Raw genomic sequence first — 13,431 nt, 5'->3', positions numbered from 1 at the left:
GGTTTAATCTTGAAATGCATATATAGATTCTTGGAAGGCACTATATTAAAATATCTAATCCAAATATGAGGCAGCATAGCTTTAAACCACTGATGAAGTGCTGATTTCAACATGCTGAAAGGAGACAAAACATTAAGTAGGACCTTTAGTGATCATTAATTCCACTTTCCTCAGTGTACCATAGTACCTTATTTGAAGATGACAACCAGTATTTTGAATACTCCATGTGTATTATTTTAAGAACCATCTAATGCTTCTGATTCTTATTTTATACCAATAAAATAGTTTGTTGTTTCTTTGTGATGATTTTCTTAAATTTGTAATATAGTCCAATCTTTAGTACAAAGAATGGGATTAGTGAGGCTCATTTTTACTACTAGTTGATGTTATTTCTTTTAATTTTTTAAAAATAGTAATAATCACTGTATCTTTAAATGCTCTAAATCAGTGAAATGTCAAAGCAATCAGTTCAAAATTTTGCAAGCCTTGAGAGTATAGCAGATTCATAACATTAACATTGGCTCTATTTGGCTAATGCTTGCTGTCTTAGTCTGTTGGGGCTTCTATAACAGAATTTCATAGACCAGGTGACTTGTAAACAAACAGACATGTATTTCTCATAGCTCTAGAGGCTGAGAATTTCTAGATCAATAAGCTGGCGGACTTGGTGTTGGTGAGAGCTCACTTCCTGATTTATAGACAGCTATTCTCTCTTCTTGCTCTGATTCCCTGGAGTCTCTTTCCTAAGAGCACTATTCACACTCATGGCCTAATCACCTCTCCAAAGCCCCATGTTCCAATGCCATAACAATGAGTATTTGATTTCAACAGTGAATTTTGAGTTAACACGAATATTCAGTCTGTGGCAAGAGTAAGAGTTCTAAAAGAATGTATGTCTCACATTATTTTACCTTCAGTCTGATTATTTTTTTAAATGTTTTTATTGATTCTCAGTGAAATGAAGGGAGAGGGAGAGGGAGAGGGAGGGGGAGGGGGAGGGGGAGGGGGAGGGGGAGGGGGAGGGGAAGAGATAGAAACATCAATGCTGAGAGAGAATAATTGGTTGGCAGCTTTCCGCATGCTCCTTAACAAGGATCGAGCTTATGAGAAATGGCTCACCTGTCCAAATTTCAAATGATGGGCTAGGAAACAGAAGCATGGCAAAAATGAGACTTTTAATAACATTCTTGAGAGCAGGTGCCCATTGTACAGAATCACACGTGGGGCAGGGGACTTAGCCTATTTATTTTGACCCTCCTCTAGTTCCTCATTGGCTGAGTGCTATTTGGTCACCTATTTCCTAGTAGGTTGCCTAGGTCTTGCTGTCTCCCATTGGATTATTTAAAAAAAATAGTCCGGACCGTCTCTAGCTGCCTCCACCCCGCTTTGTCTAGGCTTGGGGAATCTTCCTAGGACATGTGCTATCAACCACGTGTACAGCTCTCATCCTCTCTTCCCACCCCCACATTCTGTTTGCTCTGGGGAGATTCAGTAGGTTGGCCACATGCTGTTTCTTTTCTATGAAGATAAATCGAGGCATGTTTCTTATAAGCTGGCAACCTAGGCATGGAGTCACCTCCTGGTTCATGGGTTGATGCTCAACCACTGCATTACGCTAGCCAGGCTTCTTTCTGATCCTTAATTGATGGTAATGTTATCAGAAATTTGTATGGGTGAAATCCCTCCATTGCTGGTGGGAATAGGGTACTTACGATATCATGAGAAAATAATTTTCTAAGAAAATGAGTCATTTTATGTGCATGAAATGATATCCCTCTGTTTCCAAAGTTCCATTTCCCATAAACCAGTCCTGGAAATGGTGCAGCTGGGGCTACAGCAGAGATAAAAGCAAAACCAATGTCCAGAGTTTCTGATTCATGGTGGAGCTGGGTCCAATGTAGCACTGGGCTAGTCATAGTCTATTAGTCCATTATGTGTGGGTTCCACATGGCTGTGGGCCATATGGGCAAATATAGGGGAGTGCTCCCCCTGTGAAAATATAGCAAAAGGGCCAAGGGAGGTAACTCCCTTTGTTCAGGAGTTTATGTATCTCAGATTCTGCGCCACTGCAGTGGCCACACTTATTCTGGCCAATGCCGTGTTCCCAGGTGTGACTGACAGCCAAGCACCTTCTCTTGTCATCCAGACCTTACTGGGCATGCATTCATTGTCCATTCTCGTCCCCCATCAACCTTTGGGGAGCAGGCCTGGAGAAAGTTAAACTGCAGCTTCCTAAAACAAATGGCCTGCCAATATCATCCAGTCTCCCCTTGACTCCTTTCCTGTTAAATATTAACCAGGTCACTACAACAACGGTATCCGTAACATTTCTGTCTATATGGGACTACTAAATGGGATTGTGTTAAGTGAACTAATAAGTGACTTAATAAGTTATTTCAGTACATTTTGAATAAGAATAAGAGTCTCAAACCATCTCATTCATTAAAGTATGAGGTTTATCACCTTGCCCTGAGTGTCCACAGTATTTTCGCAAATGTTGCATTTCCCAAAAATGTGATGAGAATTAGTCTCTTGTGAAATTAATGAATTCTAATGTGTCCATGATTCATTCAAATAAAACTGATGTGTCAATAGTAATGTGGCTGTGCCTACATATCCAGGATCTTCAAGAAATTGGTTGAGAAACCACTAAGAATCTTGCTACAGTGTTTTAATTTATTCAACCCTAAATCTGTGATCTCAATCCTCTGCTTTTATATATAGTATGCAATTTTCAAATAATATACTCTATACAAGAGATGTGACAGTGCTCAAACTTCACAACAATTTGGCAGTAATTTGTCTATTTTGCCATGTTTATATGAAAACATTAAACCTAAAATTTTAAAAGGTGTTAAACACTTCTAGCTTCTTAATATTTTAAAGCAACTACATCCCCACTACACAGAAGCAATGATAAATCCTTAGTGGAGATAACTATAGAGATATGCATATTATTATTCTAGAGAACTTTAGAGTAAGAGTAGATTAGCCCGTCATTTATAAAAAATATACATCAACTATTTAAAACACAAAACAAAAAACCCTGACTGGTGTGGCTTGATGGGTTGGGTATTGTCCTGTGCACCAAAAGGTTGCACTTTGATTCCTGGCCAGTGCATATGCCCAGAATTCTGACTCAATCCCCAATAGGGGGCGTGTAGGAGGCAGCTGATCTGTGTTTCACACACATCTATGCATCTCTCTCTCCCTATCCCTTCCTCTCTCTCTAAAAATCAATAAACTATTTTTTAAAGTTGTGCGCACACACGCGTGCGCGCACACACACACATTTCTTATTAAGCCTTCTGTTACCTAGGTTGAAATTTTGGGAAAACACCCTTCTTTCCCTTCCTTCCTTCCTTCCTTCCTTCCTTCCTTCCTTCCTTCCTTCCTTCCTTTCTTCCTTTTTTCCTTCCTTCTACCTACCTGCCTTCAGTGTCCCATACACCACCAAATTATGTTGCCTTTTGTTTGAAATGTCTTAATATTTATTTCCTCTTGTTATTCCACTTAGTTGACTTTTATATAAGATCCTATTCACCATACCTACTAGAATACACTAAATAATCCTCTACATGGTTTCTCTTATCTTTTTTTAAATATATTTTATTGATTTTTTACAGAAAGGAAGCGAGAGGGGTAGAGAGTTAGAAACATCGATGAGAGAGAAACATTGATCAGCTGCCTCCCACATCCCCCCCCCCCCCCCACTGGGGATGTGCCCGCAACCAAGGTACATGCCCTTGACTGGAATCGAACCTGGGACCCTTCAGTCCGCAGGCCGACGCTCTATCCTCTGAGCCAAAATGGTCAGGGCTCTCTTATCTTTATTTACTCTTTTTCAAGTTTATGATTGTTACCAAGCTTTATATTTCCATATGCTATACCACCATTGATAAGAAAAGCCTTGAGTTAGTCTTAATTCAAGAATTTCCAATTGTTTTACATTTTCTGGCAAGAAACATAATAGAGTTGATGCCAGTATACTTATTGCTAATGACACACATTTACACGGACAAAATGTATCTCATGTGGAAGGTAACAATTTATGAATTATTTTCCTAATTCTTTTCCCACCTCAGACTACTTCCTCCTTGGCCAATTCAATCCTTTTTATTTTTGCCCCTCATCTCTAATAAATTATCTACTGCTCTAACATGAAGAAACTGATTGCTATCATATCAATTTGACTCTCCATTGCCTGGTACAGAGTTCTCCATATATTTACTATTCAAAATATTTATTGATTATGTATTTCATTTTAGCTTTTTTATAAAAGCTGATTTTGGATTCTTAATTGTTAAAAAAAGTTCCAGAATGCACAAAGACCTGTTTGAATAGAGAAGTTTAACTGTGATGATTGGTTTTTCTTTGTGAGCTCCAGGAGGGTAGTTCTGTTTGTGTAGATCAAACTTTAATTTATCTCATTTGTAAAGAGGGAAAATATCTCCTTATCCATCTGTGGGCGGCTGACTGAATTGTCTGTTATTTGCAAACTCCAAAGTGAGGCTGGCCTGCTCTGGCCATTGACCTCCCAAAGACAGCTTTTAGGCACAGCTATTATTCCACCAGCCACTGTGGTTTCTTTTTTCTAAGACTAGGACAAAAGTAATCAACAGTTGTTGCTTTTGTTGTCATGTTGAACATTTTCAACTCTCCTAACTTTTCACTCATTTAAAAATTAAGCTAAATAAGATGAAAAGACTGAGAAGAAAAGACTTAAAAATATGTTGGTTCTCTTGAGCATATTTTCTTTTCAATGAAAAAAAAAAGCTGTGATATAACTTACAGGAGAATAAATTTTGGCTAATAACAAGGAAAACTTTGGTAAATGCAGCCTCTATCCTTTCAAATATGGAGAGAGAGAGAGAGAGAGAGAGAGAGAGAGAGAGAGAGAGAGAGAGAGAGCATTAACTATGCTGAAGCATTTCAGAGGAAACTGAAAAATAGTCATCATGGTCCAATAAAAAACTTAGGACATGTTTCCTTTTTTTTAAGTGAGTTCAACAACGTCAAAAATTCATTTATTAAGGAACTCTCTATCTTTCCAAGAAATTTTATTAGTAATCATAGAACAAGATTTCCCCAAGATATATTTTTTAAAACTCTTTGAGGCAATCATCTTCCTAAAAGCAGTGTGTAGACCAGCCTACTTTTACATTTATTATTAACTAGAGGCCCGGTGCACAAAAATTTGTGCACTCGGGGGGAAAAGGGGGTCCCTCAGCCTGGCCTGTGCCCTCTCACAGTCTGGCACCCCTCGGGAGATAACGCCCTGCTGGCTTAGGCCTGCTCCCGGGTGGCAGAGGGCAGGCCCAATCCCTAGGTGCCGCCCCTGATCCGGCTCAGAGCAGGGCCATTTGGGGAGTTGGGGCACCGCCCCGTCATGCACAGAGCAGGGCAGATTGGGAGGTTGCAATGCCACCCTCAGTCACGCTAAGGGTAGGGCCAATTGGGGGATGGGGTACCGCCCCCTGTCACACTAAAGGCAGGGTCAATGGGGAGGTTGCGGCGCCACCCCCTGTCACGCACAGAGCAGGGCCAATCCGGGGGTTGGGGCACTGCCCCCTGTCACGCACAGAGCAGGGCCGATCAGGGGGTTGGGGAGCTACCCCCTGTCACTCACAGAGTAGGGCCGATAGGGGAGTTGGGGAACCGCCCCCTGTCACACACAGAGCAGGGCGGATCAGAGGTTTGGGGCGCCGCCCTCTATCACCCAAAGAGCAGGGCTGATCAGGGGGTTGGGGCGCCACCACTGTCACACTCAGGGCAGGGCCAATGGGGAGGTTATGGCTCTACCCCATCACACACAGAGCAGGGCCCATGGGGGGGTGTTGGGGCGCCGCCCTCTATCACCCACAGAGCAGGGCTGATCAGGGGCTTGTGGCACAGCCACTGTCACACTCAGGGCAGGGCCGATGGGGAGGTTATGGCTCTACCCTGTCACACACAGAGCAGAGCAAGTGGGGGCAGGGGGGGTTGGGGCATCGCACCCTGTCACACGCAGACCCGCAGGCCGATCAGGGGGTTGGGCAGCTCCCCCGTATCAGGCACAGAGCAGGGCTGATCAGGAGGTTGGGGCACCTTCCCCTGTCAGGAACAGAGCAGGGTGGATAGTGAGGTTGTGGCCCCACCCCCTGTCACACACACAGAGCTGCAGGGCGATCAGGGAGCTTGGGCGCTGCCCCCTGTCATGCTGATCCGGGTGCTGGGAGGCATATTACCCTTTTACTATATAGGACAGAGGCCTGGTGCATGGGTGGGGCTGGCTGGTTTGCCCTGAATGGTGTCCTGGATCAGGGTGGGGGTCCCCACTGGGGTGCCTGGCCAGCCTGGGTGAGGGGATAATGGCTGTTTGCAGCTGGTCACACACCCTTCAGGGTGGGGGTCCCCACTGGGGTGCCTGGTCAGTCTGGGTTAGGGGCTGAGGGCTGAAGCTCCCAACTGCTCCTTTTTTTCTTTTTTTTTTTATTCTGGACCAGCTTTAGCTCTGAAGCTCCAGCTCTTAGGCCTCCGCTGCTGAAAATAGGTATCTGGTTTGTTTCGGTTCTATAATCGAAACAACATATAACTCCAGCTCTGAGATCCCGGCTCGCTGAAAGCAGGTTTCTGGGGTTTTGTTTAGCTTCTATATTGGTTACAATGTTTGAAACTGCAGGCTCAGAGGCAGGCAAGGCAGGGGGGGAACGTTGGTTTCCCCCGTCACTGAAGCAAGCAAGCCTCATGTTAGTTTCAAGCTGCCTGGCTGCCGGCAGCCATCTTGGCTGGCAGTTAATTTGCATATCTCGCTTATTAGCCAATGGGAAGGGTAGTAGTGGTACAGCAATATCATGTTTCTCTTTTATTAGATAGGATTATATTTATTATTATTTGAAAATGTCCATTAGCAATATAAATACATACACAGCATATGTATATAGCATGTTAACTTTTAACGCCAAAGCGCCTGGGGAAAGTATTCATATTTTCTGGGGGGTGGAAGTTACATAGCTCTTTGAGTTTGTCAAATTTTGAACTTTATACATTAAATGGGTTTATTTGATCATATATAAATTTCATCTCAAGAAAGTTTATTAAAATAAATCAAAACCCGTAATGTCTTGCAAGTTAAATCTAAAACAGACACAAAAGTAAAGCAACATGTAAATAAAAAACAAGACTGGTTCTGGTATCACCCTGGAGGAACCTCAATGGATGCTTCTTGAAGTTGGCGTCATTGTGCTATTAGTAGCTGTCCGCAATGGAGCAGGCACTTATAGTTATGCCATGCATATTATCTCACCCAATGATGTGGCTATTATTATTCACATTTTATATTTTAGAAAAATGAGACTAAGAGAGCTTAAATTGTTTGCCCCAAATCAAACAACATCTGAGTGGTGGAGCTGAGATTCGCCCAAACACCTGGTTTTACCACCTATGCTTCTTAAACTCTGCACTGTATTACTTCCATAATTATATTATTCCCAAGTAAATTATATTTTAAAGCATTTAAGTAATTCTGTAGTCTAATATTCAACCTAATATTTCACAATGGAAGGGAATATTGTAACATTTTTTCTATTCTCATAACATGATACTTTCTTTAATTCACACCCACATGGATATACATTATTTTTAATTATTATTGACTAGAGGCTTGGTGCATGAATTTGTGCACAGGTGGGGTCCTGCCAGCCCGCCCTGATGGGAGCCAATCTGGGCCAGGCCAGAGGAGGGTAGGGGACATGGGAGGTTGGCCTGCCAGCCCCACCCCCAATGCGGTGGGTTGGGCCAATTGGGTGTGGAGCCAGTGGTGGGGAGGAGCTGCTGGTGGTTGGCAGGCCAACCTCATCCTGATTGTTGTCATGGAGGCCAAATGGGGGTGGGTCAGGCCAGGGTCAGGGCTGCGGGCGGTTGGGAGTGCCAATTGGGGCCTTATCAGGCCAGTTGGCTGCCGCAGTGCTTGTTATAGCGACTGGTCATTCCAGTCATTCCATCAATCCAGTCACTTGCCTTTTATACATGTAGATTTTAAGGAGAAAGGAGAAAGAGAGAGAAAAAGTGAGAGAGAGAGATTTATTTGCTGTTTTGTTGTTACATTTATTTATGCATTCACTTGTTGATTCTTGTATGTGCTGGGGATCAAACCTAAACCTTGGCATATGAGGACAGTGATCTAACTAACCCATCTACAGCCTGGATACACATCCTTAATACTTGGATAATAGCACTGTATAGATGTGTGTATGAGGAACAGTGCCTTTATATTCACTGGGGTTATGTTTGTGGTTGCTGAATTCACTATATTGTAATACACAGATAACATCTAAACTAGTTCTATCTCATTCTTCATTAAAATCAATTGTCCTAGTGCTAATATGTCAAATAGTGTGATTTTAAATGGGAGGCTAGTGTATTTGCTATTAGGTTTATATCCTACTTTAGGGAAATTTCATTTTCAGAAAGGGCTCAGAGGATAAAAACCTCAAGGTATTATGATATATGTGCATAGCAAATAAGGCAGCTACCACTTCTGATCTGTGGGACTTATCTTAACATCGTTATATTACTAGCTATTTATGTAAATTCATAGACTTGTCCTTAGATAATAAAAATTTGTGTGATGGACATTCATACTAAAACATTATAGAAGTTTGAAATAAATATCTTCCTTTTGAATAAAACTTGCAGGAGTTCATCCAACTATAATAAATATTTATCTTTTTAGGTGAATTTTCTAATTATTATATCAACTTTTTTTTACAATTTTAAAAGGAGAATGTACATGATTAATAAGGACCTTTTTAATCTCAACAGCTACCTGTTACTTATTAGCTACATGTAATTGTTAATGAAATTTTTTAAATATAATTAACTATAGGTATAATAGACTCAGGTTCAATAATTATACTTTAAAGTATTATTTAACAAATAATATTAAATTATTCTAAATTTTCAAATAATGAGAAAATCATAAAGTCTCTAAATTCATATGTGCTTTTATTTACATCAAAAGCTGAGACAAAACTACTTATGCACACTTTAAGGAATTAGAGGTCTAAGGTTATTCCAAAACAAGCTCGCTGATTTTAGTGCCCACAGTAACCCAATATTTAGAGTGAGGAGAAATATGGGAAAATCCCTCGGCAAGCAGAATCCAAGAAGAGCGGGCAACTATTATATCTAAACCCAGTCAAGCAGAAATTACTAGGATGCAGTACATTTATATATTTTCTCTGAAAGAACTAATAATCTGTACATCACTGAGAAATGCGACTATGAGCCAAAACGGTCAGTGAATAGTCCTGAGAAGGAGCCTCTGGACAAGCTAACAACTGCACAGAATGGAGAGTAGGACTCTTCATCTAGGTTTGCATTTATCTGAAATCTAATCTGCTTTCTACTCTCACTTGACACTTAAAACAGATAACACATGAAATAAAAAGTCATTTATGGCATGTATTACAATAAGGAAAGTTGAGAAGACATTAGCCCCAGGACAAGGAGGAAAAATAACAAATATGAACTTGCAGTAACCAATAATATTTTTTGGAGGCAATCTTATTCTTAAGAGTAAAGGAATAGCCCTCAAATGTCTTTCTTGAGGTCAGATGACTTTAGCTGTTTGGCAGGAGGATTAGGCAGCTCTGCTAAGGGAAAACTTGGCAATTAACTCTGCGGTGATAAGAAAGTAAGAGCAGCTCTGCTCAAAAAGACAAGTTGACAGTAGATTTGTGCAGACCAACCTACGGTGTAGAATGGAGTTGGTCATCCTTTTTCAAGATTGCACTCTGAGTATCACAGAAATATGTGGTAAAACTTTGTTTTTTTGGGGGGGACAGATTACATTTTATACCATGCTAGCTTTATTTATGTATTTTAGACTAACTGAATAAATGTCTTTCCACTTCCAGTCTCCCAAATCTAATCATTTGCCAAGTCCTACAAAGTACTGACCTGTATAATGCCACCTGTCTGACTCCCTCCTCAACACCATCATTTGTTCCCTCTCCTTTGCCAATGGCCTTGATGTGTGCTCATTATACCTTTCTGCCCTATGATTATGACCCAGTGCTGTGTGTCCTCATGATTACTTTATACTTCACATTTCCACCAGAGTCATTTTCTAAGTAACCTGGACAATATTATCATGTATCATTAAACTCCACAGCGAATCCTAAGAACTTGTTTTTAATCTTTTTGATTTTTGATCATATTATATCCTGGAAAACTCTATCAATTAGACAAAAAACTCCCTATATCCAGGGTGTCCCAAAAATGTATATGCTATATGCACTTTGAATAATTGCTAATTGCAATGGGTTAAATCTGAAAAAAATAGAAACGTCAATTGAACTATCAATAATGTATGTGTATACATTTTGGGGGGCACTGTGTGTGTGTTTGTGTGGGGAGAGAGAGAGAGAAAGAGAGAGAGAGAGAGAGAGAGAGAGAGAGAGAGAGAGAGAGAGAGAGAGAATTTTCTTCTCCTCTTATAAAATATTATCTTGTATCTCCAATTCCATTTCTTCAGAAAGTTTGGTCAGTTCTCCCAGGCAACACTGAACAGCCTCCCACCCGAGTACCTGCTGTTTGTCATCACCTTGTCCGAGGCCCCCTGACTTAAAGAGCTGTTGCCTATAAGACATTGTCATGTGTTGCTTGGGCCAATCATAATTGATACAGAGTGCCTTTTTCAGAATAGAAAATCTACAAGTTTTTATTTAATTTGTATATAAATTGATATAAAGTGGCCTCAAATTATTCATGTGCCTGAATGAAGTGAGAATATATATTTTTGTCTTTTGCTGTATCCCCGAAGTTGCATACTGACTGGCTCATGAAAAGCCATCTGTAAATGTTTGTTTAGTGAATGACTAACCATAGTTTTCTAGACCTCACAAGAGTGTTCCAACCAAATTGGTGAAAAATCAAAATATTTGGTATCCCTAAAGGGCAGATAAAATGAAGAAATCGTTTGTTTTATCTGAGTGAAAATGCATTTTCAAAATTAATAAATGCTGCATTTATTCAAAATGTATATCTTAGAATGTATTCTGTGTAAATTATATTCAAGTTTAACCATTTATCTTTTTATCATTTAAAAAATGACATTCAAATGCATTTGAACTAGAATTTTTCACCAAAAAATAATATTTTCTTTATCTCAACATGGCTAACCATTAAGAAAATAATTTTCTGTTTTGTTTACCTTGCAGATAAAACCTGTCTGTGCCACTGGCGGGGTGTAATGCAAGGAAGGGACAAAGATGAAATGGAAACATGTTCCTTTTTTGGTCATAACATTACTGCTCTGCTTGTCAAAAGAACAGCTGCTCCTGTCACAGCTCATTCCAGGTAAGTGCCAGGCACTTGCTTCATCAGACTTTGACCAGTATTTCATCTTTGCTTTAAATTCTTTTTTATCGTGTGTATTGTAAATCAGATCTGTTCTTTTCGGTTGGAAGTTTAAGTCTGTGTGAATGGCTTCTTAAGTATGTGTGCTGATAAAATCCAGGTATCAAATATTTTCCTTGAATACAGAGCACTTTATTCATTCCCTAGAGAAACTGAGAAAATTTAGAAAATGTCACTGTCACTGAAACATGGAGGAAGTGATTGTATTAACTAAGTGAATGGAAGAACAATTAGAGTAGGGAAGCAATGTGTAACATAAAGAGAACAGCAACGTCACAATGCATATTTGTACCTTAGAAAAGGAATATCAAAAAGTGAAACTGTTAAAACTGAAATTTCTACAGAGTAGTGACATGTTAATTAACAGGCTGAACACTGTCAGAATAAAAATATAACAGCTGCTCTGTTGCTGCCATAGTTACTATTGTTTTCAGGGAAGTTAAAAGCCTGGTTCCTTGAAGTTATTATTTTATTAATGGTGCTGAAATAACATTGCTATAAAAAGCTTTACTTCAACTTTTTAAAAAAGGAAATAGTCTAAACCCAATGTTATAATAGTGGAAAATAGGAGAACATATTGATACACAATCAAAATATTGTTTCATCTTTCCTCAGATAACACTATGGGAACAAAATGAAGGTATTTGGATATATTTAGTGAAATCATAATTTAGCCAAGTTATTGATAAAAGAATGGCATAAAATGTTTTGATTAACCAACTGTAAGCTTAATTTTTATTTGTCTGTTTTATTGTTTCATTTATTTTAATATTCAGCAACTAAGTGTAACTTATCACATGTATCCACACCAATCAGGATTCTCAAATAATCCAGAGGCTTGAATTATTTTTTCCCATGCTGGGTTAGGATTGACAGTTGGAACTCAAAGATAAGGGGGGTGTGAACAAACAAATGGATTTATTAAAACATTTTATAGGGTGGAAGTATACAGAAAATTAAAGTCTGTTATAGTAAACTTCATTTGGTTACACATTAAAAATAGTACAAGTTTTTATTTGTAACCTGTTTCTATATGCCTTTCTCTTGCCACAACTCTGTTGAATAATTAAAATTAGTGAATGAACCAAATATCAAAATTTCAAATTGTCAGGATAAAGAGGATATTTATATGAAAGTGCTTTGAAAGTTATGACTATAGAAATAGATACAGATACTTATGTAGATATATAGTTATATCAGTCTATCTATTTATAGGTGTAATTGTTAGCAGTTAGGTGTAAACTGTAGCATTTTAAGCTAATAACTGTTCCAAGTCAACAAATTAAGTTTATGATCTAGTTATTGATCAGGTAATCATATCAAAATAACTAAATATGGTTTGATCATGTTAATCTAGAAGAAGGAATGCATGCATAGATGTATGTGGGGTGTGAGTAAGGTTTATCTGCAGAACATAAATATACCATTTCATCCACAGAAAATTTATCTATGAAATATAAAGTTGACTTTTTTCTCATGAAGAATGAAAGTTAAGGTTTGTAAAGCTTATCTATGGAATATAAAGTTACCTTTCTAATTGAAGATATTATATAATTTCAGAGAAGATACATCAACTGGTACAATTAGGTCCAAAATTTGACAAAACTCTGCAATATCTTACATGCAAGTATTTCAAAACTAAAAAAAACCAAAAAACTTAATATATATATGAATGTATTTATCAATGCAATATATAGATTGGTTACAAAGGCAATCAACTGGTTACACCTTAAAAAGAACTAAGAGCATTCAAAAAAATGAGGTGTATAAAGTTAAATGGCTTTCTTGATCAGGACCACAAGAGTTCAAGAATTATTTAATGTAATTTGCCTGTCAAATGAAATACGCTGTTAGCTTTCAAAATGCACACCTGCAGAGTGGGAGTCATTTTCATAACTGCCTCCATCTGGGAGCACTGGTTTCAGGCAAGGGAAACCAGAAAACCTGCGGAAAGGAGTCGTCAGCCTCAGCATCTCTTCTCCTTCACATTCATCTCAGAATGCAGTGGAGTCTGATGCTTTTGTTGTT

Source organism: Myotis myotis, unplaced genomic scaffold, assembly GCF_014108235.1.
Source record: "Myotis myotis isolate mMyoMyo1 unplaced genomic scaffold, mMyoMyo1.p scaffold_m19_p_2, whole genome shotgun sequence".
NCBI lineage: Eukaryota > Metazoa > Chordata > Mammalia > Chiroptera > Vespertilionidae > Myotis > Myotis myotis.
This window is presented reverse-complemented; position numbering follows the sequence as displayed.